General features: G+C 37.4%; 1 pseudogene; it reads right to left on the bottom strand.

Annotated features, from left to right (window-relative positions):
- Nucleotides 1-1,345: 1,345 nt before the first annotated feature.
- Nucleotides 1,346-27,598, bottom strand: LOC116257411 (uncharacterized; annotated as a pseudogene).
- Between the last annotated feature and the right edge of the window lie 317 nt (nucleotides 27,599-27,915).

Genomic DNA, 27,915 nt, shown 5'->3' with positions numbered 1-27,915 from the left:
TGAGTAGTAATCTATGACAGTGTTATACTTTATGAAGTTAATAATCATGATTTTGTTAAATTTATGTGGTGATTTATTTGGCCAGCAAACTCATTGGATCTGGAACAGCAATATGCATTACAAGAATCGATCCGCAGAAATCATATTCTGTACAACAGGAACTGACGAAACCCTCCAATCAAACCATTTGCAGCCCAGAAACATTTGGTCTAAAAAGCCAGAAGGCAAAGGGTGAGGCGACCGAATAGATTAGCTTTCAGATCTTGCTGGGTGGACATCTGCAAGCGTCAAAGTTAAATCTTGGGATACTTAATATTTTGTTTTGGAAGCATGCTGAAACCTTCCTAGCCAAACGCCGACCCAGATTCAAACGAATCAAGGCCAATTACAGAGACCTATTTCAAACTCTGGCAAGTTTTTTTTCCTTGCATTAGAAACGCCTGATGCTCAGAACCATGGAGATACAAGCCCAAGAAGCAGTCAAGGCGATGTTTTTGATTTTTCATAATATTGATAATACAAGTTAAAAGGAGTTCGATGTTCTTGGTGAAATGATAAGAATTGCAACAAAAAGTTGTATTGCTAATGACATTTAAATGGAATTGGGATCACTATAGCTCCCGCAACATTTTACCCATCTGGAAAACATTTTCTGATGTATTTTGAACTTTTGATTCCTGGTTTTTTCTTTTAGCATTTTACAACCTATTTTGAAGTTTTAACACCGTTTGTGTAAGAAAATTAGCATAGAACTTTAAATTTTGCTGTTTATATAATCTAAGAAACAACACTGTCAAAAAGTATATTAAAGAACATCACTGAGAGGGTTAATATAACAAACAAGGTGAAGTATCTTAAAGAACATCTCTGTTTCGAAATCTCATGGTATCAACCATCCATATTGCAAAAGAGGGAGCACCGATTACAAGTCAAACCATGCGAAGGCATTACACCGAGACACAAAAGGCAACGATACCCTAAACAGGATGGAGAGATGGTTGAAACCCAACTTTCAGTTGGGTGGTAAGATCAGAAACTATATTTGACAATGCATGAAATATAATTCTGAAAGTGGAGTTTCAATATCGACCCTACTGCATTGCAATTTCTGGCAAAGAAACACCACCTGTCGTAGTAACCACAAGGTCCACAACACTTACCCATTATCCTTATAACACCCTAACATCCTGTTTCCAATTAGTGCCCAAGAGTGCGGCACTGGAAGCAACCGGCTATAATACCGAAGATGCAGGTTCAACCTGCACCTCTTCAAAATTTTATCGAAAAATATGACCTTTTTGCAAAAATACATTTTTGATATTTAATATTCAGAAGTACTTTAACAAATAGCAGAAAAAAAATATTCAAAATGGAACCATTCATTTCTTTCGCCTACTTCACATAACGTGAAGAGAAATACAACTAAAGCTACAAACTTGCCAAATAAACGATTGAAAATGACCATTCCGATTCAGTGTAAAGGAAGAAGGCAATGCACCAAGGTAAGATACCCTTCGCAATTCTACAACTAAATCTAGCTCACTTGGCTCCAGTGGCACCTTCATGCTGATATCCAATGGCCGACCCACCACTCACTTGGTTTAACTTGAACCCACAACAAGCAAGGTCACCATATCTAAGTTCTTGGATCTAGATGCTGAAACAATCACCTATCGATGCAGCAAAGAGTGAATTACCACACCACCAGCAGACGCCTGGTTTGCAGCACGATTGCTGCCAAAATTTTTCTTGTTTGATTCTCTTGCTATCCTGGAGCCAAACTGGAGACCAAGAACAACCACCAGCTACTTCAGGAGGAATATGTTACAAAAACAAAACACAGACTCCCCTAAGTATTATCAACCAAGAAGCCTAGAAGAGCAGAATTTTATCAGATGACCAAAAATCGTTTCATATAGGACATGAGATTGGAAGATCCAAAACATTTGACATGCAAATTCGCAGCCAAATAATGCATAGAAACTCAACATGGGTACATAAAGAGCTATTATGGACCAAAAGAACTAGAGGAACGACATTCAGACATCCGACCGACAACAGTCTAACTACATATTTTACCACTTCCACAAAATTATCAAAGACCTAAATTTCCGTTGGGGCTTTTAATCCATGTCCAGTGAAAAAATATAAAATTTTCATATAGCGATAGTCAGCCCACAGAACTAGAGACTCAAAGTGAATGAATCGACCCAAAAGAAGGTGGCGCAATTTTGGCGTGACCCAAGGATCTTTTAGCATGAAGAGTAAAGAGTTTTGACTATAGAATGGCTGAGTCCAGCCGAACTTGATTTACAAAATATAGAACTCATTACTTGTAAGTTGCAACCCAACGCTTCCTTGCACTATTTAATGCAACAAACGTAATAACATATATTTGCTACTGGTTGACAAGCCTATAAGACCGGCTTGGTTTCCCGGTCTATGTTATGAAGAAAAACAAAGCACCTCTTTCTTTCTATATTGCATGAAATATGCAAAGGGAAGCAAATATACCTGGATTGCTCTCTTCGGTAAGGTAGCTGCTTTATCCAGTCCCAGCAACCAAGCAACCTTGAAAGAATATCAGAACAAATTTTCAGTAACGAATTAGCATAGCCACTTGCTTCCTTGCAATGCTAGTGAAATCTACAAAACTAAAAATAGAATCAAGATTCAATTGCAAAGAAGAGAACTCTGTGTATCCTTAGGCCAATTCTGGGAATTAAAGAAACATGGTCATGCCTAAAGAGGTGCAGCACCCACATGGACGAGACACTGGTGCAGGTGACACAATCAATGCATGTCCAGTGCAGTCTCCCTCTTATGAACAGCTCTGCTCCATGCACCTGAGGACCCCTCCAGGGAGCTCCATTTTCTGTTTTATTTGATGCACTCCCCCCAGCAAGAAGAGTGACTTCAAGCCCTATCCCTCTCCAGCAAGCTCCCCTCATATGCCTCTCCAGCAAGCTCCCCTCCATCGTCCGACTAACACCCCCACCAACAACATTACCCCCAACCTTTCCCACCATCCCCCCAACCAATTCCAATGAAAACCCATACCCTTCTTCTCCCTCTCTCCAGTGGTGTGTTCTCTGCCTTCCTCAATCAACAATGGCCCTCCATCCTTTGGTGGCTTGTATCAATACCTGTTTTCATTTTGTTTCATTGTTTGTTACCTCCTCTGTCCTGCCACTAGGGTGGGCATCATGCCGGGTCGGCCCCGAAGCACAGGCCCAGGCCCGGCCTGATATCCCAGGTCCCGGCCTGATATCCCGGGTCCCGGCCCGTTTGAGGTTCATCCGACGCCCGGCGCTGCTGATGATCCTCCGACAGTCGTCCAGCGTCACCGTCGAAGACGCGGAAGGGGGAGCGGGAGACGGAGGGGTGAGGGAGGGGGAGGGGGAGGGGGAGGACCGGAGGGGGAGCGCCCGACGGAGGGGGAGACTGGGGAGGGGGAGCGGGCCGGATCGGGCCGACCCAGGCTGCGTCATTTGACCCGGGCCCAGCCCAAGACCCGGTTTTCCTGGCCCGGATCTGGGCCCGACCGGGGCCGGGTACCCGACGGCGGCCCGACCCGACGCCCACCCTTACCTGTCCCTATATATGCGTGTTTTCTCATTTTCTGTTTTTCAGTACGACTGTCTGTTTTCAGTTTTCAGCATGAATGTATGATTGTGTTGTATATGCGTTATACTTTTTTATATACCATTATGCTGTTTTGCATATGTGTTCGCTGTTTTCAGACATATGGATACACAGGCAACTCAATCCTATTTCAGTATGATTGTTATATTTTCACTTTTCAGGTTTGTTGGTTGGTTGTATATATAGGCTCTTTATACAGTTGCAACTTGTAATACTGTTATATATATGCTTTCATAATCTTGAATCTGTCACCACTGCATTAAGTTCCATAGGTTAGCTACTTATGTTACACATTTCTGTTTGTCAGCTTCAAACAATTGCCAAGGGCCATTGCTTCCCGACAGACAGAATGTCCAGTTCTGCTAGCCAAAACTGTAATCAATTTATGTTTGATTGTCTGTTTTAGCCTTTTATAGGCATATAGCTGTGTATTTGTTCTAATTTGTATATAATGTCATTTCGTAACTTTTGCTATCAAATTTGAGTTTTGAATGTAAAACTTGCAAGATGGCTAATAAAGGTAAAGGAAAGCAAATGGTTTTTTTATTGTATTGCAGGAGTATCTTCCTCTTGCAAATATTAGTTCCTCAAAGCCCGTCTCACAACCTGCTGCTGTATATGCAAATGAAGAATGACCACTATGGACAGGAATAAGTGTGGCCTCAAAACATGTAGCTGGTGGTCATGGAAATGTGCACTTAATGTGTGGATTTTGTGAGACTTCATCTATTGGATCTTATGCAAGAATGAAGGCACATTAATTGAAGTTATCAAATTTATGCACTCTTGCATGTAAAAAAAAAAATTCATACAAAAAAAGTTAAAGAATTCAAGAAGTTGAAAGACGTAGAGATTCAATTCAAGCAAATATATTCAACCAATCAAGTGCTTTAAATGTTCCCAGGTCTTTTAAAAGTGTTGATCTACACAAGAAACGAAAGACATGTTACAATGCTTGTGAAAGAGCAGAAACAGACAGGAAAGGAATTCTTCTTTCCTATCTGCATTTCTTTCAATGTAGTAAGAAATCTCTATTGGAAAAATTTGGTGACTTCATTTGCAAATTACAAATTGTCTGTATATGTGCCTCCAATTTTAGAAAGACTATGAACATCAATTCTTAAAGAAGAGAAGGATGACGCTGAAAAGAATTTAACTTTGAAAAAAATTTTGTGGAATATAGTTGGTATATGATTTGTCTTTGATGGGTGAACAGGCAGTAAAAACTAAAAACTATTGTCATTGCATGTGCCCAGCCAGTGTTTTCTATGACAATTGATGAAACCTGAAAATATAAAAATGTTAAATATTTGAAGAAATCATTCAGAAGACAACAAACAAGTTGGTCCTAATAAGGTAGTGCAAATGATACTTCTGCCTGTAACACAAGAACACACATAATCCACCAAGAGAAAAAAAATATCCTCGAGCACATGAATAATTTTCATGGCCTGCAGATCTAGAAGGAGATGTTAAGCATATCAAAAGTTTCATTGTTAATCATCAACATGCATTTGTTTCTTTTTAGTAGTTATTCTAACTTGAAATACGTCACATGGGTGTGGGGTGTGGGTGCAGGATATGGTATTTTTTTAAAAAAAATAGGTTATATATATATATATATATATATATAGAGAGAGAGAGAGAGAGAGAAACCACTTAAGATCCTTATTCTATATTTACATTTAAGTAATTTAAATTTTTTTGTATTAGGACTAGTTTAGTTAAGTGCATATTTTAAATGGATAGTTTTGGCCCGGTTTGGCTTACCGCACTGGATGTGCTGTGTCGAAGAAGCACCAGCACTAGCATTGACATAGGTGCGGCAGCTGTTTAGGCGCACCCATGTGATATACTTTGAAATTGTTAAAAATTGCTAAGACATGTTTTGCTTCTATGGTCTGTCATTGTCATGATGAAAAGAGTTAAAAGAGTAAAGAATGCATTTCTTCTCATGGTAGTTGATAAAGATTGGAATTTCTGTCGAGCTAAAGATGAATCCAAAACTCAAGCAATGCAGATCAGTGTGGATTATTTGTGGTGGAATAAACTTTCACACTTAATTTTACAAAGCCAATTTAGGACATGTTGAGGGAAGTTGGTCAGAAATTTTGTCAAATGTAGGATGACATGATTGACCAAATACAGTCTATACTTTGAGCATGAGAGAGAAAACATTGCACTTAGTAGTTCAAAGTTTCTTCATGACATACAATCAATATTGGTTGAAAGATTGGCTAAGAGAAATACACCTCTACATTACGCGGTTCATTCTTTGGTTCCAAAAAATTATTCCAAAATTTGGAGCTGTTAAATATGATCCAAATCAAGCTTACGAGATATTTAAAAACAAACCAGCATGCATAGAGGCTTTTTGCACATCCTTACATCAAAAGACAAGCTACTCTTGAATATGCAATGTTCTGTATTGTTCATGAAGATTTAAATCTTTAGATGCAATGGTAGCAAGGGAAGACGAAGTCCTAAGTAAGATGAAGTCCTAAGTCCTTTTGACTGGTACGTATCCTGTGGATCAGAAATATACACACTCCAAAAACTTGCAATGAGGTTACCATCTCAGCTTGCTACTATCATGTTGCAAAGAAAATTGGAGCACACATTCTCAGATATACAATATCAAAAGGAATAAACTCACTAGCAAGCATGCAATTTGTGATTTCTTTTACAAAAGAAAAAAGAGTATAGCTGTTGTATATTTAATATTTCTTTGTGTTATTTGGTTGATTCAATAATTTTCTAGCGTTAAATAATTAGACTAAAATCATTATGCTTCTATTTTATGGCTATTATCCTCAAATTTTTTATTTTCATGGTGCATTTAAAAGCAATTGTAGATCATCTAAATTTTGGGATGTAAGCATTTGATCTCAAGGGAAAGTGTGACCCCATACTACTAACATGTTTAGTCAAACTAGCTATTTCTTCTTTTGATGATTTTAAGGATGACACTGAAAGCACGGAAGGAACAACAAAAAAGTCATCAATATGAGTCTGATGAAGTATGAACTAAAAACTATCCTATTGGAATTTGGTTTGAATCATTGACAGAATGATTGGAATCACTCACTAGAATGATAGATTCTTAGTTTTATATACTTAATTGATGATTTTATTGTTTATGGACAATTTTGTATTATATATATTCCCTTTCCGCACCCTCCACCTGTGTGAAAATATGGCCTGCTTACACAGAAAACCACCTAAGGACCATGAATACACCAAGGGCTTGCTCCCCATTCCAAGTCAAGAATGTATCTGAGTACCCTAAAATTCTAGACAGAAGATTGCAATTTTTATGTTTCAATTTAATTGATTCTCACGAGATAAGGCATCTGTAGCATCAATGACTTTTTTTTTGGAATCATGCTCTTTTAACTATACAATAAATTTTACAGACTTATAATGATAGCACATTTCATTACAACAGATTGTGTGTAAAGTAGAAAAGGTTCTGTTAGAATTTAAGGTGGAATTAAAGGGTTGAGGGCCATCTTAGTTCTTAGGCCTGGCAGGGTATTACAGTAGGTTTGTTAAAAATTTTGGACTGCACGCTGCACCCCTAACTAGCATATTGAAGAAGGATCAGTTGGTGGAGCACTCAAAGTAAAGCTGCATTTGAGAGACCATCAAAGAATACATCAAGGCATGTGACACTTGTAGACGGCACAAGTACAAGACTCTACGCTCTGCTGGCCTTCTACAACCTTTGCCCGTTCCTGACAAAATATGGGAGGATTTGTCAATGGATTTTATCAAAAGACTGCCTCGATCAAAAGGGAAATAAGTTATCTTAGTGGTGGTAGACAGGTTATCGAAATATGTGCATTTCATAACACAGCCAAGGATCTGGCTAAGGCTTTTCAGGATCATGTAGGAAAGCTGCATGGAATCCATGTTGGTGGTAAGTGATCGTGACCCCTTGTTTGTAGGTAACTTTTGAAAAAATTACTTCGAATTGCAGGGAAACCAGGCTGCAAATGAGTACTGCATATCATCCACAATTGAATGGTCAAGCGGAGGTTCTAAATCAGGTATTGGAAACATATCTGAGGTGCTACGGAGAGTACCAGCCTCATAACTGGATGGAGTATCTCTCTTGGCCTAAGTATTCCTATAACACAGCCGAACATTCTGCCCTAGGAAAATCCCTTTTTGAAGTGGTGTACGGCCACCACCTGACCTACGTCGCTTCCATCCTCAAGGGGAACGACAAGGCAGTACAATAAAAAGCATTGTTATTCATTCCCAAGAATATGAGACAGGCCAGTGGGTCTAGTTGAAGAACTTTCCTGCAGGAAGGGTCCAGCATCGATCAGCAGGAACCCATACATTGTCTGTAAGGCATTCAGGTCCCTTTAAGGAGATAGAAAGAATTGGGAAATTGGCCTACAGGCTATAGCTTCCAAAGAGTTCATCAATTCATCTCGTGTCTCATGTCTCCTGCTTGAAGGCCTGCTATTCTAGAGCTGAACCAGATGCTGCAGCCAACCCACTGCCAAGTATTCATTCAGGACTGTTTCCATTCCGAGTGCTTCAGCAAAAATTTTACAGAAGGTCAAATCAACCTTGCACAGCCTGGCTGGTGGAATGGCAAGGACCAGAAGCTCCAAACTCATCATGGGAGGACGCCACAGCGACACAGCAACAATTTCCTGAGTTCATACCTTGAGGACAAGGTGTTGGTCAAGGGGAGGGCAATGTTAGCCTCTGATCCTGAATCATCTTATTAGTAATAGTATAGGTCACGAGAAGAAGGTGTGGGTCGGGTCTTAGGAGCAAACAACCCATTTTAGACCCATTTTTCCCTCTTATAAAAAGGGATTGATACTGTATTAGGAGGCCACAACTTTAACAACATGGACCCTCTCTTGTGCTGAGAGAGCTTTTGGCCCCAAGTCAGAGGTGAATTAGGTTAAGTGTGTTGTGTGTGATTTTCTTCATCGCAACTCTGTTAGCCGGTGACTAACAGAAGGTGCACCACAGAACCAGGATTTGGAGGGCGCATATCTCTTACATGAGGATGATACACAAATCAACAATAACCATGGCTATCTCAAAATTTTGATGGCTAATCCTCCTTATGAGACCAAGTGTAAATCAACAAAATAACAGGAATACCATGAACAGAAAAACAAAAGGGCACACTCCAAACGGTTGTGAAAAGTTGAATACAAAGAACGAGAATAATAAAATCGACCCAAAAGTAAGTCTCAGAATTTTCCATTAACAGAAGAAGTACCTCTCTTAGGATTTTCTTATCGCCTTTGCCAGTCGATTGGTCAAGATCAGCAATCTCCCACAGAGGAACATCTAACAGGTATCTTATAACATTCTCATCCAAGAAAGGGAATCTAGCCTGAAAGATGAACAGATAGCAGAATATTGGGCCAATGTGATTGACTTAAAGAAAAAAAGAAGGGGATGAAGTACCTCTTTTCCATGGTCAGAAATGCATCTATCATCTCTGCCAAGGTTCCTTTTCCAGATTCTTTGCATATCCAACTTCAGCTCCTCCTGCAACGTGAGCCAACTGACAAACGAAGAAATGAATCTAGAAAGTTCCAACAATGAAAACCAGGAACTTGCATAACTGCAGAGCGTATGATTGAACACTACAACAACACGAACATTTAACAAAAAATATAATAACCTAGTATTGAAAACTAGGAGTGTGCTTCTGTTTCAGTTGACACCACTATACCTGCAGTCCCTTTTGCGTATCTGTTACACAGGTGCCTATACATATGCTTTGCATATAGTGAAATGAAGGGTCTGGTTTGTGCTATGTGTTTTACATGAGTTGATCAAGGCCATCAAATCTGTCACATCGCCAATGTTTGTGTCCGTTGTGCATTTAAAAAAAGAAATTGAACAAACATTTGGGGTGTGATGTGTCATAGCCGATGCATGTCGGAACCAAGACATGTGCACCGCCAAAACTTTATGCATCTTCGCATATCCTTCTAACATAAGATCAGAGTAATAACCAAATTCAGCCAATTCCACCAAGTTGAACTGAAGATAAATGAGAAGGCTAACAGCTACTTAGGTTCAGGTCAACCAGATGAGATGCACCCAAGATGTCGCTTTTACAAATAAAGGTGCAATATCTCCAAAGCAATTTGATGGCACATAAGAAAAATGTTTATAAAGAGGCACAACATGATTTTGTGCATTGCAACTGTGAATAAGAAAGCGCAATTGCAGATTTCCATTTTAAAGAAAGCTTACCCTCCTTGCCTATATTTAGTTTTGTGTCTACCATAGCCAGCACATTGCTCATCCGCACCTGAACCAACCAATAAAATTCTAGCTTCTGATTTGTACTTATGACGCTGAGCGGTTTTTTCACAATTTCCAGAAGCTCCTTCATTTACCCAGCCATCTCCACCAGCTGCCAACCATAAGGCTATCCCAATGTTAAGGTCCTAGATAGCATCAGGAAAATATCAGGCTCTAACCTAGATGGAGTACAAAGAAAAGCAAGTACCTTTTCAGGTAAAAATTATGATTGAAATTGCACAAGGTACAATAGAAACAAGTTAATGAGCAGCACAACCCCCTAAAGCTGCATTGCAGAATAACTTTTCATTATCGATGAACAGAAGAGGAAGCGGCACGGCGTCTAGCTCGCTTACATGTAGTTGGATCATAAGCCACTTGCTAACACAACTCAAAATAAGGGCTCAAAATAAAAAATAGAAAGAGTCATACTTCACAGTAATTTCTAACACCAAATTCCAAAAACTCTAAAATAAGATGATCCAGCCTACTATTGTCAAGACATTCTGTTACTATATTCTTTGTTTCAGTTTTCAAAATGCAAGTCTCACCAATCACTGCAGGTGGTGAGCAGGTGATAAAAGAGGAATGTAAAGGGCATCAGGTTGAAGACCCAGGATGAAGTCCCAACCCTGCCATGCTGTTGCTGGAGTTTTCCCATGGTGTTGTCCCGACAAGGTTTGGTGGTCAAGCCTCATCCTTAGTTCCAAAAAGAAAAGGGGCAAGTTTAGCCACAATTTACCAATCTGCCTTCGCAGCTTGCACTTTCTTTTCTTTCTTTTTTTTTTTTAACTTTTACTGACAAAAGCAAATATTTGATAAGGAGGTGTAGCTATTTCTCATCCTCACCACAAAGGAAATGAATCAATTTTTTTTATTTATATGCAAGGTAAACACTTTTCAATCCTTCATCCTGCATGAGAACTTGAAGTAGTTTTTTCTTGCTAAATAAATTTGAAGAGAAGAGGAAAAAATCATCATTAGCGCTCTACAGTGGATAAGGATAACCCTCGCGTAGATATGCATGTTTTATTGAAGAGCTGGAAGATCAGTTCAATCATAGTATCGTAACAGTGATGATCCAAATAATGATGAACAAATATCCACTACTCTTGCCATTTGGACTGTCTGAGTGTGTGCATTGAGATTAAATTGCTATTATGCATTTCAAACGCTTCTAATTGACTTCAGATATGACTTTGTAATAGCAACAAATTATTTTATTTCCTTTTTGTATGCATCTGTTTGCATAATTATTATCTCAGCTTAGTTCTCTTTATTAGTATTATTCCTTCACATCACTACAACATTAAATCTCCAGTTTCGCTACCACTTGAAAAGACCTCATATTGCTAATACAACATTAAACCTCCAGTTCTAGTGCCCACTTGAGAAGACCCCATATTGCTTAATTTCCTTCTTCGTTTCATGTGGATCCATGTTTTTCATCAACTAGGAAACATTATTCACTCTAATAGCATATAAACAATCTCAAAATAAGTCACAACATAATTCCAAGCACATCGCGATATTTTGGACATAAGACCATAATCTTATTAGAATTCAAGTTGGGTTCCATAACAGAAGCTACTAACCATGTATGTATTTGCTGGACTAATCAGTGACATAACATGCTTTGACTCTGAATCCAGCTTTGACAGATCAGCATCAATTTCCACGAGACGCCATCTGCATTAACCAAAAGTTAAATTAAAGCCTCGGTATATGCAGGAGAGAATGTTGGTATTACAGAAATTCATTAACTTTTTAAAAGAGGATAAAAGTTTGCAGGTACTATGACATCTAAGGGACCACCCATAAGCAAAGAGAAACTTTCCATATAAAACAAGAAATTAGTCCAGAAAATTTAAGAATGAAGGTCTTTAAGTGAAACTTGTGAAAAGCAAAATTAACAATTTTATGGTCAAAAGTAGGACATTCATACAAGGTCTTGTTAGGATAAAAAATTGTGAATGGATGCTTAGTAGTTACTAGGATTTTTTTGATGCAGGAACTCCAAGGAAATATATGCCAAGCATTTAAAGATAACAAAATGAACGTTGTACCTATGCCACATGGATGAGGATTAAGGGGACTCAATCAAATAAACAAAGCAAAACTTATGGACATTGTCAAATTAAGTTATGCACAAAATGCACCTCTGTGTTAGCAAAATTCAGACAAGGATAAATGAGGCATTTTGAAACCAAATTTCCTACAGCTTCATCCCAACTCTGATGACTTATAAAAAACACAGTTGAACAAAATGGAAGTTATTATTAAAGAACAACAAAGTCAAGGACACAGCGTCAACCATGTCAAACAGAGGTTGAATGCATCAAGGAGTGTCATGATGTATTGAAAACATGTTCAAGTGCATACAAATTGACTCAACATGGAAGCAAAGAAGGGCCGGAAGGAGGAGCACGCTGCACAGCAGGGCACGAGCAAAGGTAGCAGGGGTGAGGGCTACAACTGAAAAGAGTCAAAGCCCTAACCCCTTTTTCGTTTATGCTTTAACAGATTAACGAGCTCTGTCGCCGGAGGAAAAATGCTCTGTCGCCGGAGGAACGAGCTCTGTCGCCAGAAGAAAAGCTATGTCGCCGGCCGTCGAAAAAGCTCTGCCGCCGGTGCTTCGGTGCTTTGAGAGGGAGAAGACGGAGGAAGATAGATAGGAGCGATAACGGCACTTTTACGATCGTGCCCTAAATCGTGTTTTACAAAAATTTAAAAAAAAAAACAAAAAACATGGACAAAAAATGTCCATGACGCGGTTTGACTACACTTGACTCGCGTCAAACGGAGTCACGTGCGCATCCAAATATGACGAAAATGGTCGGGTGCAGCTGACCGTACCCAACTCACCTTGATTCCGTATGGGTGTGAAGCCAGGTCGCACTCGCATCACGTCGATGCGGGTGCATTACCAAAAACAAAGCATTCATGTGACTTAGGGTGCAGGTGCGGGTGCGGGTGCCGGAGCGGCAAATCTCAAAAATTTTAGGTGCGGCAGTGCGGTGAGGAATTTTTTTTATTATAAATAGTTTTTTATGATAATATATATATATATAATATGACAAAAATTGTCTATAAAACACAAAATGAAAACTGCCATCTTTTACCTTCAAAATGAAAAAGTTCAAATATAATAACGTTTAACTTCAAAATGAAAAAGTTCAAATATAACAACGTTTAATAACTTATAAGTTGTAACCGTGTTGTACAAAACAAAATAATCTTAAAATGTCATAACAACTACAAAATTTGATGCACAAAACAAAATAAACGTGCTGAATCTAAGTTCCAGATAGACTATTATGAAGAAAGTAAAACCAAACAAAAAGAAATGGTTAAAAATCGAATCTCTCATATTGCCCACAAGAATGAAGAAACATTATCATCAAAATACTAATCAAGTAATACTGGTGAGGCTGAGCGACAATGGATGCCATGAGCACCAACCTTCTTCCTCCCCAGCCCTTCAGCCCTTCTACTTACTGCCCACCCATTCCGCATTACACACAATCACGCCATGGTTAAAGAGGAAACGCTAAACAGGTAAAAAGAACATGCTAAACAAGTAAAACTGTAAAACAGTAAAAGTCGGTGCAGGCTGCAGCAAAAAAAAAAAAAAACTGACTTAATCATTTTAATGTTTTAAAACAGAACACTTAGAAAAATTGCATTATAGCAGGCTTAGTAGCATTCATAAGTCTTGAGTGGCTGAGTCTTGATGACAAACCAAAAAAATAGAAACAGAAAACAAATAAAATCAGTCAAATGAGACATTCACTCATTTAGATGGCATAGACCAAACTAAGATGCATCATTAAAAAATTTTAAACTAACATCTAATGAAAAACGAACAAACGTGAAAACGAACTCAATACGATGCACAATATATTAATAAAACAAAGAAAGGGACTGTAAGATGGGATTTGAAGAACCAGAGAAAGCGCGGCTGCCGAAAAAAATCCTACAAGCTCTTGCGGGCAGGAAGAACAAGCTCTGCCGCCAGCCGTCGAAAACAAAGGCAGCGGAAGGATGTAAAGCATCGGTCACCGGTGCATCAATGCAAGAGGAAGAAGACGGAAGAAGACAGAGAGAAGCAAGAAGGAAGGGGCACGATCATGCCCTAAATCGGTTTTAAAGAAACAAAATCAAGAAAATCAAAAAATGGACAAAAAATTCCAGTACACGGTTTGAGTGCCCCGACTCTTCTTAACTGCAGCTGGTTGCGAATTCAGGCCGCACCCGCATCCTGTCGACGCTGGTGCGTTAACAAAATTGAAGCGTCCGGGTAACTTAGCTGATTTGTTAATTCGTTATGCTCTCCAATTCAATTCAAAAGCTGATTTTCATAAAATCAACAAAAACACCCCTGATTCCAGAAATTTAATGCTGGAAATTGCTGATTGGTTAGGAGAGAAAACAATTTCACAATGGCCCTCCTTCGTTAGTGATTCCATATTAGGTTTTCCAAAGGTTTCACATCTAACTGTTTCGGATAAAACCACTTTCTGAAAGTAGGAAACCTTAACAAAATGACAAACTGATCTGCAAGGCAGCTTTGCCTCTAATTTAAGAATGATATGAGACTTAAACAAATAATAAGAATATTTTTAAAATTAAAAAAATAAAAAAGTTTCATATATGTAACAAGAGCACATTACTTTGAGAATTATACAAATATGAAAAAAAACAGAAACGCTTTTCCATAGTTATTCCTACATTATACATTATTCAATTTAAGGCAACTTCTGAAAATTTAACTGTCATATAACCAAAACCACACTAAAAACTGGACTTTTTCAAAGACATTATGCATTGAGATTTAGTAGAATAAATCCTCTTACTGAAGTCCATTTAAATCATGGTTTCCATGTTTTACAACTTTATGCTTGACTAACTTCAACAAATTTATTTTCCAAATCCAAAACTTGATAAACTTTTGCACCTTACATAAGATCACAGTTCATCCATCATCTAACAACGATTTAGAATGTAAATTGAAGAACAAAAATGATACCTTGCTCCAGGCCAAGGCCGGGCAGCCTAACTAGATCTTATCAATCTCTATATCCTTTCAGTTTCAGAAAAGACTTTGTCGAGATTTTTTCTGAAAAAAATTGCTTGAGAGAAGACTGGCAAGAAAAAACTGGTATATCAGCGATTATTAATGCATACATATACATATACACATAAATATGTATATCATATGCAATTTTTGAGAGAGAGGGTCCAATCATATCTATGTATACACACTGGCCAAAATCAATACAAATGCAGAGTTGCTTTCAAGGAAAACAAAATGCCAGTCAATGTTGGGAAACAAAAAAGGTGAAAATTACATGTTTGAATTTAAAAATGACAAATCTCCTCAGTTAGACACATGTCAATATGCTTCGACTTTGATGAACTCTGACTGTTATTAAAATATGACATTGCTGAATTATTGTCACAAAATAACTTTAGTGGTCTACCAACACCACTCACAATGCACAATCCGGTGACCAAATTCTGCAGTCATAAAACATGATTGGGTGTCTCACAACATGTTATGAACTCTGCAACCATGTTTGAAGTAGCTACCAGTTTCTGCTTGACACTTTTCTATGATATAGCTCATCCATTCAACAGATATACGTAGCCCAAAGTGGATCTACGACTGTCCTGACATCCAACAAAGTCAGAATCTGACCCAATTTTAGAATCAAGTTTTTTCAAAAAACCATTTTGACACCTAAATGACTAGAACTAGGTCATCTACATTCGTTTTGTGTCATTCTGAATAAGCTATACTCGATATAATACAAAATACATATATATACATAAATATACAGTCATAGACAACCATGCATAAAGAAATCAGAAAAATATATATCATGATATGTACCGTAAATGATTTTATCATTATTCATATTCACAAACTAATAAAATTTTGTGCACACAAGAAGTTCTAATTTACTATGTCATCAAATGCACTTCAGGAAATTTTGTTCAACATGACACCCATAAACGGTACAGTAATGCTAAAGACAGGCTTGTAATGCAAGCATATAGAGATGTGCTAGCAGATTATCCCAAAGTACCTCCTGCAAGGAGCGATTCTTTGAAGTTCCCTGATGCCTTCCCTTGCAGAGACTCTATCCGGTGCAGAGTGACCATCAAAGCTCACATTTAGCAAATCAATTTCATCTGCCAGTAGTCAAAACATAAACATGATTCTGACAAAATGAATAAATGTGGTACCTGGCTATCACTAACTTTAAAGCAAAAAGAAATCATAATACAGAGAAAATCTTCAAATATCTGAGCTAACAATACGACTTATTATGTATTTCGTACAACTGAAATAAATTGCTTTCCTGATAAAAGAGACGAAAGTTAAAAAAGTTTACATAATTGACATAGCCTACACAAAGGCCATAAGATTAATATTCAGAAAGACTCTAGTCTCTAAGCATTGTACTCGACTATGATACGGTCATAAGCATCCAGACTTACAAGATGGTTCCAAACATTGGTCCAGTAGAGCTGCCAATATCATGGAGTCCAATCCACCAGAAAAAAGAACTGCTACAGGGACAAGATGGCTTCTTGCAAGCAAATTTTCCTGAAAGCATATTCCCACAGGATACGATTAGTACTAAAAAGGATTAACTCTTCTACTTTCACCATTTTCACAAACTTTAGAGCTCCACTGCTAATACTGAAATATAATAATTAATATGTTATGTTATTGGATATTCTGTCAAAAGCATTAGGTGCAACCTAGGTAGTTAGATGATCCTAAAGCCTAGGTCGTATTAGGCAGGACTAGGCACGCTCAGCAGTTTTCCCAAAAAGGGAAAAGTCAAATACAATACTAATTCTTAAAATTAAGTATAAAGCTGAAGCGACCCTCAATGAAAACCAATAATCATCAACTGATAACAATAAAACAAATAAAAAAGTGTGATGACATAATTAAAGTTTAAAAGTTATATATCATAAAGAAAAGGAAAACTTGCAAGCAAATAAACAATGAGTTTCACTATTGTAGAGCAAAAAAAATATTAGAATTTCCAAAATGTCATATGCTAAATTTCTAAGCCTAATTTTTAGAACTAAAATCCTAAAGGAAAACCTAAATACGAACCTAATTAAAAGAGAAAGACAGAATAATGAATATAAATCATCAACATAATCACAGTTTTCCATCATAGTCGTATATGAATTGTAACAGGAACTATAACTATATGAGCATGAAGACACACTGAAAAAGAACACCACCCTGAAATGTATAAACCAAAAAACCAAGAACTATACAGTACAATATAACATAACTGACCCAAAGCACTGAGGCTCAACAAGAGAAATGCTCAAAGGCACTTGGAACAATCATAGGAAACAGGTAAGGGACTAAGAAATATTATTACACGCATTTATGTATATACTATATACCAATAAACCCATAGAGTGCACACACAATCACTCACATATTAATGTAAATAGATACATAGTTTTATATAAATTAACACCCACCCTCAAAAGTTTTATATAAATTAACACCCACCCTCAAACGTATGGTGTGATGACTGAAAGTTCACCAAAGTGCATTGTTACATAATTTCATGTCCTTGTCAGCGAACATTCAGGCTTCATAGACCATGAGTTTGAGCCTTTGAGGAAGGGTGTGAATATATATGTGGGTCTGTGTGTATTTTCTTTTCCTTTTTACCATTTTAGTTCTTTTTGTATGTTAATTTTTTGGTAGTGTTTGGATGATGCCTTTAAAAATGATGTCTTTGAAACTAATGTCATCTGAACCATTACAACAAACAATGTCTCCCTAATTCAGTATCATAGACAAACCTGTATGAACTTTGAACTAAGTTGATCTCACATTTCATAAGAACATATGCCTAACCACCATACCAATATTACATTAAGTGAAGAAAATAATGGAGCTTAACGCCAAAAGCCACAAAGGGAGCTTAGCTCAAAATATAAGCAAAAGCTGCAAAAAGCAACTGGTTAAATAAATATCAACAGCAAATAAGAAGAAAATCATAATCCACAGAAAAACCAAACGTTTCCAAAACCAGCAAGGAGACTGCGTCAGGCGAATAAAGAATTTGATGACAACAAAAATTGGAAACATTACAAAATCCAACACAAGAAAGGTTCAGATGGAAGCATTTGTGAAAGATACATGATCGCAAGTAGTTATCCTAGTTTGTGAACATTTGCTTATCCAAGAATAATGCAGATAAAATTCTGTTAGATTGCCCCTACAAAAATCAGGAGGAAATAAAAATACAAGAAACTGGTATTCTTCACTTGCAGCATTCACAGTGAAAAATCTCTCCATCCATAAAATGGAAAGGAGGTTCACCAAACAAAAAATGATCAGCAATAGAACAGCATTTAGACAAATGCTAGCAAGCATGAAATCAAGATGTTAGCATTGACTTTGCTACAAATTTCCAAAAGTTCTAGAAGCATTGACCATATAAAATGTAAGGAACAAGAGAAACAAACTATGCATATGATGGACTCTCTTTCTGCGGAGTTGCATTTAGAGATACTTTATTCCTGACAAAGTTTGCACCAAAAGACCACGTCTCTTCCCTTCTCTCCTTTTTTGTTTCTTTATACTATCAAGTAACGCCCTCATACCAAATGTTCACCCACCATCCTTCAGCAGAATCCCCTAATTTTCTCTGTAACTCCCCTAACTGCCAAAACAATTCCACCAGCATTCTAGACATCTGAAACAATTAGGGCAAAAAAAATGAAAGCATGGAAGATCCAGTTGAAAGAGTGACTCTAGGAATCCAACATCCTTCCCTTTAAAGATGATAATGGAATCCCCTAAGTTTCTTCGTAGACTGCCAAACCTTTATCGCTTTGAAGATGATAGTCAAAATCTAGAGAAAGAGATTAACAAAACACGATCGAGAAAAATGCCGCAAAGTTGCCAGAGGTAGAATTTCATAAGAATAGCACATGAGGACGACCTCCAGGAATAGCTTCAGTCGTGCATTCAGGCGAGCTCACACACAAAGACACTTGGGGTGAAAACCCCACCCCAAGCCCAGGGTTTTCACTCACCATATAGAAAACTATGTCAAATGGGTGTGGGTGCTGGTGAAGATGCTGGTGTGGCATGTTCCCAAAAAAAATAAAAAAGTCAGTGCGAGTGCGGCGAGAGCATATATATATAATAGGAGAGGTTACCTTAATCTCATACAAAATTCAAAGTTTTATTAAATAAAATAGGAGAGGAGAGAGAGAAAAAGGAAAAAAGAAGAGAGAAAGATAAGAGAAGGAAAAAAATTTAAAAAAAAAACACGAGAAAAGAAGAATGGGTGAGGTCAATAGCACCTGATTCGGTTTGACGGAGTCGGGTGCCATGTCGGGCCGCACAAACCGAATCGGGTGCCCTATCGAGCCACACCTGCACCTGCACCGGAGTTGACGCAGTGCGCCACCATATTTAGTGCACCCATGTGACTTAGATAAAAAATGGTTTTGTGAAAATGGGATTTCCATAGACCCAATTTCATGTCACCCAAACATGAGCTAAACCTTGTTTCAGAGGCAGAACAATGTCTTGTCTGTGAAACACCGTTTTGGATGAATTGGCAACGTCATCCAAACAGCCCCTTTATGCCTTCTAGTTCTGATAAAAAAATGGACCTTGACCCAGCTGGATTGGCTGTTGACGATTCCGAACTTTTGGGATTTGTCCAACAGCTAGTCCGGGTCCCCTTTTGCATATACAAGAGATCAATTACCTGCTCTTGCAAGCTAATAAACTATATATTTATTTTTACTTGTTTGCCTCTTTCCATTTGGGAGAAGGTCTTCGAGCCTCGCTTGTTGTAATTGTGAACAAGCCTTTTGTAGTGGCTTCTTGAATCATTTTGGCCGGATTTTTACACCTCTATGCTTCAAATTCAAATCAATGTGTACAACAAACTTAGCATTTTTTACTCGTTCAAAAAAAGAAGCCATACCATGCTTTCACAACACTTTGAGAACAATAGATGACACAATTATAACTTCCATACTGTGCATCTTCCTCGCATGAACATCGCTGTTATATGTTTTACAGAAATACCGATGAACACCAAAAGAAATTTCCTCTTACATATTTCTAGGTTTCTAAAGTTCATAATTGTTTACACTATTTGATAAAGAATTTTGCCCTTCTATCTGTTCATCATATGATTGACATAAATAAGAGAAAGGATTTAAGATTTTTTTTTATAATTTAATTTGTACAGTAATTGTTATGGTGCTTGACTTTTTTATTGATTATGATACAATATCCATATTAGGCTAAATATTATATTTGTATTCATTATGACAGAATATTGTTTTATGACTTCTTTAGAAATCTTTCAGCTACGAACAATGTGCTTCTTGCTTAAAAGTATGTGTGTCACCTTAAGAAGGAGCACAGCCTTGAAGCACATTTTTTGTTTTCAAGAACATCATGCTCACTCGCACAAACTGCAATATGAAAACCAATATTGCTAACAAATGAAATCTTAAAATTTGAGTCAGATATTCTTTTTCTCCAACAGTTGCAAACTTGAACAAATCAAAATGTTTTTTTCTAGATAGCACTATAGTTTGAGACCAATGTGGTTAACAGCACTTTTTTGCATATTGATTCAAAAGATGAATTAAATTCCCATAAAGCACTACAACAAAGCAGATATTGATGCATAAACTTTTTACAGTAAATTGCTTTCTCCAAATCACTTCGTTTTGAAGCATGGAGCCATATGCCTCATCTATACAGTAACCAAAACTTCGACTCACTATAATATGAGTTAACAGAAGAAAAGAAAAAACTGATAACGCATCCACCTCCCATCCAAACTCCTCACTCTGTTCAATTCACATTTTAACTTCTGAAACCCAAAGTATAGTCCTTAGTAAAGTAAAAGTCTTTTTTAAGCGTCACCAACATCCTGATCTATCCAATTGAGGATAAAGCAGCATTTTAGACATTGGTGGACAATATTTTATGAAAATTAATCCCTCTAATTTTAGGAACTTATTTATATGGAAAAACCAACTGACCATAAGATCCATGCTTTCAGTGTTCAATACCCTTTGTCTTTGCTAGATATTGACATATTCATTACTATTGAGATAGTTTCCTATTAAGTATATATCTAGCCATATAAGTCTACTAAGTTGATCAACTATGCATGTCCTACTAATATAAACTAGTAATAAAATTACTGACATATTAGAGAACAAATTGAGGAACCGCACGAACACTCAAAAGGACATCTTTTGATCTTAGTTGTCAAGGCACCTAGGCGGGACTAGGCGCGCCTAGACGGGACTAGGCGCCTAGGCAAAAAAAGTGACCTTTTCTTTTTGGGTTTTTTAGTTATGTTATCCATTACGTCAACTGTAAGCTTCTATTCCAAATAAAACTTGAAAAACTGTTCTGTTCTGTTCTAATTGAATGATTATACTTTGTAAGTAAAGCCAAAAAGTAAAACGTGAAAAAATTGTTCTGTTCTTGTTTACATGACAGAATAACAGTACATTTGCAGCTTGTTTACATACAGGAAAACTGTGCCGTTCTGTTCTAGCTGATGCCTTAGTTTGATACACGAAAAAAAACACGTCATCCTTGTTTACATACTGGACAATGCTTGCATTTCTTATAGACTATTTCATTTGAATCATTTCAAACGAAAGTCATATCAAATCAGTACATATAATATGCATTATAAGTTTACAACAGATTGTACATATGAAATATATAATATACATATAAAACACAAAACACCCTCACAAATGAGAAAATAAATTTGTATTCAGGTTGCAAAAGTGAGGTCTGCACGTATTTCTCTGATTACTAGGCATGCACTAAATAAGAGAAACTGGTGGTCGTTTTACCATAAACCTAGGTTTTAACATGGGTAAGAAGGCTGGCAATTATATAATATAACTGCATACAATATAAGTATATATGGTATAACAGTGTATAATAAATTTACAGGACTTAATTTGAAGGGAAGGTGACTTTTCACCTTCCCATGGACTAGGCGTGCTAGTGCCTAGTCCAGCCTAGGCGCTAGCATAGGTGCCAGTCTAACACATGTCGCCTAAGTGATGGACCTAGGCGACGGGTGTGGACTCATGCTTAGGCGTGGAATAGTCCACGCCTTAACAACTAAGCTTTTGATATTCTAATAAAAAAGTTAAGTACAGCGGATACTGATAATGCAACTGGAGTGAAGTAGTGACAAGAAAGCAAGCAGCAGTTTGATAACCCAATTACCCTTAAAATCATCTTGATTTCATGCAACAAAATACAAAACCCAACGCCTAAACAAAGGAAAGTTATTTGATTTTGAACCTGAAATATATAATCTTTAGAAGTACGTCTTGATACAGATTCTTTGAGTGCGTTAAGCAAATATTTTGCTGACAATGAAACTGCAAATGCAAGAGAAACATCAGAAGCAAAACAAGCATTTCTGGCATGCATTCCTCAAATAGGATAAATTGAACTGGAAGATAGGAAAAGAAGCACACCATTAAGCAGTGAAACTGTTTTTGGTTGGTTTATGCAGTTGATATCAGAATCAAACTTATTACTGCAATCTGCTTCACCATGCAATTCACTACCATAAGTAACACTACGGTGGCAGTTCAACTGTGTCAGTATGGGATCATTAACGCAAGCGACATTTGAAGGTGGTTTCTCTTCAAGCATTAAGCTTGAGATGTTACATCCTCTCTGCATTGGATAACACTGATGACAAAGATTATCATTCTTTGGTTCTACAAAGGATCTATTCCATGCAATCAACCTTTTTATCGGGCATCAGTCCACTCATGTTTAGTAACTGTACCCACCCTGCCTTGCTTATTACACTGACTATTATGCTTATGAATATCAAAATCGACACTGTAGATACCACAAGAGAGCTCTTCCCAGTAACAAGAAGCATCTAATAGATTTTCTCCTGGGATCGAATGAACCTTAACATTGCCAAGCGGTACACTGCAACCCTGAAACTCAGTACCACTCTGATCAATTTGATCTGCCATTTGAAATTGTGATCATGAATGAGTACAATTGTAAGTAAAGTTATAAGGAAACTACTTGAATTTCATTTTCAACTGTCAACCACTTATGCCAGCAACGTTACAAGTAATTCATAAAAAAGTGCGCGACCACTGCACTGCACTTGTTTCTTCTCCTATATGAAGCTGAAGAGAGTAAATAATCTTTTTCTTCATGTTCTTTTATAGATTATATGGTGCCTACCATTAAACTGTAGAACTAGTGGTGGCGCAACAGAAGAGATAATAAATCGTGAGTCCTCTGTATTGGGCCAATGAATGAGAAGACTTCGCCGACCAAATGCATCCCGACCGTACCACAATGTTCTTGATTTCACCTGCACAGCATTACAAGCAGCTATTCAGATATGAAATCTCTTAAAAAGTTTTTTCAGATTCACAACCAAGTTTTGTCCCAGCAATGAATACCTGCCAATATGCTAAAGCCCATGGCCCTCTGATTGTGGACAATATCTGTGGAACAGATGTATGGCCTTCTTTATCATTACAGCAACAGATCCTATGACTTGCATGGCAAGAACATGAACAACACCTCTGCAGCGCAAGCATTAGGATTTCAGAATCATTCTCCTTACTTCCAACATTAATTCCACCAAATATTTCACCTAAAAACATGGGAATATAGAAGAGATATCATGGAACCTAAGAAACATACCAAAAAAAAACAAAAAGCAAAAAAAAAAACAATATGCAGGAAACAAGAAACAGGCAAAATTACCAATAAGAATCTCAAGATAAGTTGATATATTCCATGCTCCAAAAATTCAGTACCATTTACAAGGTATCCTCGAAAATCACCTCTACAAACATGAATACTATCATGAAAAGTAAACTGCCATGATAAATGTACCGCATCCTCATTTCAGACAGACAGAGAGAGAGAGAGAGAGAGAGAGAGAGAGAGAGAGAGAGAGGGATTCCACGTAAATTAGGTTTAAAGAAATAAGGTGATTGCATGGATGGCAAAATGCATGATCAAGATACATAGTCCCACTTCAATCCACTGCAGTGTCCCCCTTGATCAAGCAATAACGATTGGTTAGCAAGTTCTCCCCATCTTACATTTTCTCCAACATAACTAAGATTTGGGAATCCAAAATAATTCTCAAAACTGAACCAATTCCAAAAATATGATAACAAATGCAGGCATATATGCTCTATGAGTAAGGCAACATGACAAAACATGCAGCAAGTGCATGTTCATGCTAGGAGGAATAGCAGAGTTAGCAGCTGAAATATCATTATAAAGTGCATCTTCATACTAAAGGGCATAGCAGAGTCAGCAATTACACACCATTATAAACAAGAATATTTCCAAAATCATCTGCCAGCGGTTGATACACTGGATTGGTACCCCTAAGTTGCAATGTAGCACCAATAAAATGCATTTCTGCAAAAGGCAATTCATGAGTTAAACGAGTATCATATCCACAATCTAATCTGCTTATGCCATTGGAGAGTAGCGTTGCAGTTTCATTCTTGCTTTCCTCCTCAACATGAGCATCAGCAGCAGCAGGATAAAACAGTGGCCTTGTCTTGTCTAAACCTGCCCAATATCCAAAATCTCATATGATTTTGCCACTGGAGCATGATTCCCCATTTTGTTGACTTTCTTCTCATCAAGAATGCTAAACAAAGTAAAATCATGTAACTTGCTATTACCTCCACATAGTTCAAGTTGAACTTTCTTGCTTCCCATGTGATCAGGACCCCGCCTCTGAAGAGCTGCCAATAGCATCTCCATAGTCCATGAACATCCTAGTCCCTGCATAAAGGACATGTCAAGTCAACTTCAAAACCAGTGACTGGTTAATAAGCCATAAAAAGGAAACAGAATATGCTATATGAAAAGAAGATGCCTTTTATAATCAGATGTGTGTGAGGTGTCGGATTCAGTATCCATTTTTCTTTTCTCTTTTCTTTCAGTCTGTTTAAGAGGTGAAGAGTCGATATATGCAGCCTAGTTGAGTGAACTAGTCTTCAGTCTATGTATTAAACCCACCCTTTACTTTCAAGTTTCAACATGGTACATATTTGCAAGGGGATTAACTTTACTGATATAGAGAACTACGCAAGTTCACTGGGAGCTGGGCTCCCGTCTTACTTGGTTGAGTAGAACATCATAGTGTTAGCCGACAATAACATGTTAAGCATTAAAAAGTGGCATTACCGTTACGAACCAACAACTGCCTACAATGATAACTTCTACAGTGATCTATCAAGGCGACTAATAGACTTGAAAATATCGATCCTCAACCATTAAAGGGAAAAAAGAAGAAGAGAAACTCATATAATATCCACTGTGTCTGCCATTAATTCTTCCTACAGTTGAAATTCATGAATACAAAAACAAAAGGATAAAACATAACTTGTTTTTGCCCAAGACCTTGAATGGACTTACCACAGACATTGAATAATTTTGGAGTGAGTAGACAATTTATGGAGGTGTTTCCTCAAAATTTTAGTTTCAACAAGTAATTTTAGCAAATGACAACCAAATAATTTCTGAACATTTAGTGAAGCAATAAGATGGGGGATAAATCCTTGTGGTCACGAGATGAAAATCTAGGCACCATAGGAAGAACAAATGACTAAAACATGTGCATACCCATGTTGCCTCCACCCCCACCCCCCACCCCCAACCTTCCTTGCAGCCATTGAAGAGGAACAAGAAGACAAGAAAGAGGCTCATCAACTTACCAAGCGCCATTTGATCCTCTTTTGGATTCATTTAAATAGTGAAGCCCTAGTGGGGCAGAATACAAACAATGATTAAAAACATTAGGAAATGACAATACAAGCCACTAATACAAAATATAAAGAATAAGAAGAATAGATCTGGGTCTGATGGTCAACATATCCAACGTCTGGACGTGCTAATACTTCCCCCTCAAGTTGTACACTAGTTCCTATCATGTGCAGCTTCCTTTTCAAGTAGTCATGCTTGCTTCCGACAGTCATTTATGAAAGTATGTGCTATCTGCAATTTTGACTCCACAAAATATGTGCATCACTTGTATGACAGCATTTGAGCATTCAATGAAAATAGTGTTTACCATTTCATCATTCAATGAGAAGGGAGATAATGGACAAAAGTATTTAGGAATGTTAGAAGTCATGAAATGCATAGACACACATGTATATAAACCATAATTAAAATATCCTTATAATATCACTGTTTTGAAGCCGGCTTATAGTATCAGCAAAAGTATTCCAATATTTTCAAAACATACCAAAAACAAAATGTCAAAATATTATGATGATATTATCCTGATATATTCCCAATATTTTTCTGACACATTCACAAAAGCCTCCTCTCTTATATTTCAGCATGTGGAATTTTTTACATTCAGTTTCATGTTTGCAGAAAGTTTTTATATTTGTTTCTTTATAATAGGAAACTTATTGTCATGTTTCTTTTGTTTGTTCTTTATGTTTTTTTCATTTTAAAATTTCCAATATTTTTTCCCTTATATTAGGCCAATAACATCCAGATTTTTGAAAGTGCTCAGAAAGAAAATTTTGCTGAGAAAATTTCGATGAATAATATCTCTGGCTATGATATACATATATATAAATAAAGAACATGTAAATTATTTCATAAAATAAAGTTTTATTATAGGTTACAATTTTGTACGTAAGAAAACAACATGTTCTTTCTCAGTTTTGAAAATTACAAACTTACATATGTATCGTCTAAATTTTTACAAATAAAATAGAAAAAATATGACTCGCTCGAGGCGTGAAGTCTAATCACCCGAGGCAGGAACCGACTATTGGCCTCGCGGGCCTCGCCGTTACCCATTTCAAAGATCGCCGGCCATGCAGTTCTCTACTCTCTAGTTCTGATAGTGCATAGTGTTTTTGCAATTTCCAAGTAACGATGCAAGCACGTTTTTTCTCTTTCAGAAAGTCTTGCCTTCCACACGAGACCCCTGCACTTGGTCGTTGAAATTGAACCGGCATGTGGTTTATATACGCCTATCCAAATTTTACATCCCCGGACAGTTATCAACGAACGGTGTAATCGTTGGTGCACTGAAGTATAGCAATCAGAACCATCACAACTCTGATATATACCAAACAAAAAAGAAACCAAGAAACAGTCGAAAAACAAATTCCCAACGATAGACCGCCACTCGTTACCGAGCAAACTGCTAAATACGAATCAATAACTCAACCTCCAGTAGAAAATAAAAAGGAAAAGAACGGGATGAAATCCACATGAAGACCATCCAACAAAAGCCAAAGAATTTGAACCTTTCCGCCCCGTGACGCCGGCAGTTCTTCATCTGCACCCTTCAGGCACGACGAGTCTATCTGGACGCCGGAAAGGATAAGAGCGATCCCGCACATCCTAGGGTTCCGGGAAAACCCTTTCGGAAAGTTAAAACCCCCACCGACCTCCGCTCAGTTGAAGCAAAATGCATAGCGCCCGGCGCCCGCCCTTTTGCTCATTTTAAGCCTGCACGTTTGGTCGCTTGGCCTGTTCTCCCCCGTTTTCCTGTGGACCCCACCGAACCAGGGGCCGTTTGATGGCCCAAATCAACCTCTTGAAAACATCTTTTCAGGAGTTTTATGCTGGAAATAAATAAAAAGCAAATGAAACCAATATTTTCGAAACCCGTTTATGTTTGAAAAAAAAAAAGTATATTGATCTTGAATTTAGTTTTATGGGAAAAAATTTCATGGTTGATGGCATAAAAAGGCAGAAACAACGAGTTTTGGAAATAACTAGTCGCTTTAGAAATTATAACTTACCACTAGACCCAAAACTCAATGCTTTGCCATCATTAACACATTTTTAAAACACTCAATGCTTTGCCATCATTAATACATTCTTAAATG

Source organism: Nymphaea colorata, chromosome 7, assembly GCF_008831285.2.
Source record: "Nymphaea colorata isolate Beijing-Zhang1983 chromosome 7, ASM883128v2, whole genome shotgun sequence".
Lineage (NCBI taxonomy): Eukaryota > Viridiplantae > Streptophyta > Magnoliopsida > Nymphaeales > Nymphaeaceae > Nymphaea > Nymphaea colorata.
Note: the sequence above shows the minus strand (reverse complement) of the source record. Positions and strands in the feature narration are given on the sequence as shown.